At 40.0% G+C, this 2,767-nt stretch overlaps 1 long non-coding RNA gene across 1 annotated transcript; it reads right to left on the bottom strand.

Moving 5' to 3' along the window:
• Positions 1-1,247: 1,247 nt before the first annotated feature.
• On the bottom strand, positions 1,248-1,837 carry LOC121902386. The gene is made up of 2 exons (XR_006097527.1): positions 1,644-1,837; positions 1,248-1,555 (listed from the first exon to the last, which is right to left on the bottom strand). It is a non-coding gene; the product is annotated as an uncharacterized LOC121902386 (long non-coding RNA).
• Positions 1,838-2,767: the final 930 nt, after the last annotated feature.

The raw sequence follows: 2,767 nt of genomic DNA, 5'->3' as shown, positions 1-2,767 counted from the left end.
CACACGAGACGCAGGAGGTTTTCTGAGAATGATACACATCCAGAGAGTTTTGGAGTTGGTTTAACACTGAATATTAAGGGGAAAATGGAAGAAATTTTATCAGTGGTATTCACCCTAAGCCACAGAGAAAAATTCATTAATTTACATTCAGTGAGTGGGAGCTTGGGAAGTGATAAATGCATGTAAATATCAGAGCTCATTTGCTTATACATGATCACTATAATCCTTTAAAATGGCTTGAGTACCTTTAAGAAAAAGATTATAACCAACCTCTGCAAAATAAATGATAAAAAACATGAACCAAAATAAATTAGTAAACTTGACTTTTGGTATTACACATTTGAAATATTTGGAGCTCTTCAATGTAGAACAGGAATCACAGTTCTCCTACTACCTTGATTGTCTGGTTTGCATTTGTATAGCTTACAGCATCATCATTTCCAAGTGAAAGCTGACTTTGCTGTGGTAGCAGGAGTTGTGAGGGACTGTGGTAATAACCTGATTGGTTATAGTAAAGAGAAGAATGTGAGATGAGTCTGAGACCAACCTATTCGTCAGAATAAAACGTTGGCATTTTACGTTTCTGCAAACCATGGATGCGTTTCAATCTCTATGTTTTAATGTTGATCACATTTTAAGCTTTCGTGTGACATGTAACACCGAATTAAATGGCTGTCATCAGTTGAATAATCATGTTTTATGGTGTGACAATGCTGTGGTTAAGGTCCGGTTAAGTTTAGGCACAAAAACCACTTGGTTAGGGTTAGGAAAAGATCATGCTTCGGGCTAAAATACCCGGTTTTGTTGCCAGAAAAACGGCTACAAATGTCCCAACGTCTCAGTAAAAATACCAATGGTATGTATTGTAGAAATGTTGATATGCCACATATTAAATGCATTGAAACATACAGATTCCACATATCCATGGTTTGCAGAAACGTACAATGCCAACATTTTATTCCGGTGACTAGGCTGCTGAGACTTTCACGAGACAAATCTGAGAAGTGTCATCCTAGAGATCCTATCATTGTCCCCTCTTGTCTGATTTATTTCTTTTAAATGTCCAACTGAGCTTTATGTGGCCAGTAAAAACACAACTCACAGTCCTGTTATCCTGCCAACAATGCCAATTTCTGTGGCCGATGAAGAGGTTTGCTACAGACAATGCCACCTAGGAGAGAGCCTAGGACTCTTGTATGTCCGTCTTAACAGGAGTGAGCAGTAGAAATTACCCAAACGAGACAGAATCCAGTTGAATAATTTATTCACAAATGATTCGATAAATATGGATGTACAATGCAAGGTTATTAAAACTAGCAATCTAAAACCAAGGCTTTGTGTAAAATGGTAAAAAAGTAAAAAGATTAAAGTCCAATAAATATAGGATAAAAGGAATTAAGTCTCTTTTTACAGTACAGAGTCTCTTGCCAGTCCGTCACTGTGTCCAATTATCCAGCCGCTCCACCAACATGCCGCCCTCTCCAATCCACTTTTAGCTCCGTAGCCATCTTGTCCCTTCCGCTGCTGCCCCACACTCACGCACCACTGCTGCTGCCTAGAAAGTAAAAGGAGGAAACCACTGATGGGGAGCCAACGCCTGCCCTCACTCCAGTCCTCGCCCACCCCTGTTTCACTGTACTTACACCTTGTCTGGACAGCTTGCCCCAGCTGTCCAGAATGTGTGTAGCTTGCCAGAGTGAGTATAACTCGTGGCCTCAGCTCCTTGGACTGCCCTTTGGCTCTGCAGCTGCATCTGCCTGTTGCGCTCTGTGGCTCTGCGTCCCGCTCCATCTTCCTTGTGTTCTCCTGCAGCAATGATGGCTTTCTTTGTCTGTGCTCCCACCCCGATTACCTCCGCACGTTGATTACCTCCACACAGGTGTGTTCTATTTTATTGATGGCTGTGGCCAAGTGAAAATCACAACAGAAACTACACACACACTAGAATTCAACATAATACATGCAAAAAAGTTAGTAAACCATACTAAATGTATATAAATAATCATAATTAAACCCAAGACAAAATAAGCAAACATAGAAAACTGTGACCTTAATGCAGACACAGAGACTTTCTCTGCATACAGGTTATCGAGAGCAGCAAAGACCTTAGCAGCTCTATCTCATTCGTCCTCCTCTAAAACACTGATTTGCCTCTTAGCCAGCCCAGTTAGTGACCCCATTAAAATCCTAACCTTTTGTGGTTCAGTCAAGTTTTGTGTGTCTAAAAAGCCTTGCAATTGCTCCTTCCATTCCTCATATTTTAAATCACGATCATGTCCTTGAAATTTTGGCACCCAAGGTGCACCAGGGTAGATAGGCATCATCATTTTTTAATTTTTCAAAGAGTCCTATTGGGTAAAAACACTGCACACAATCCTGTTATCCTGTCGACAACGCCAATTTCTGTGGCCAGTGAAGAGGTTTGTTACAGACAACACCACCTAGGAAAGAGCCTAGGACTCTTGTATGTCCGTCTTAATAGGGGTGAGCAGAAGAAATTACCCAAAGGTTGCAACTCAAAACACAGCAACCCAAAATATAACTGCAATAATAACAAATTAAGTCAATAACAGGCTACAACCTCACATATATATGAGAAGGTAGCATGAGCAATATTTCAGAGATATGAGAAACAATCAAGAATTTAATTAATTAACTAGTACTAAGAATCAGAATCAGAAATAATTTATTGATCCCAAGGGTAAATAGGGTTATATTACAGCTGCTTACATTCTAGAAGAGAAATATATATACGCACAGAGAAATT

This window comes from Thunnus maccoyii, chromosome 8 (assembly GCF_910596095.1).
Source record: "Thunnus maccoyii chromosome 8, fThuMac1.1, whole genome shotgun sequence".
Lineage (NCBI taxonomy): Eukaryota > Metazoa > Chordata > Actinopteri > Scombriformes > Scombridae > Thunnus > Thunnus maccoyii.
Note: the sequence above shows the minus strand (reverse complement) of the source record. Positions and strands in the feature narration are given on the sequence as shown.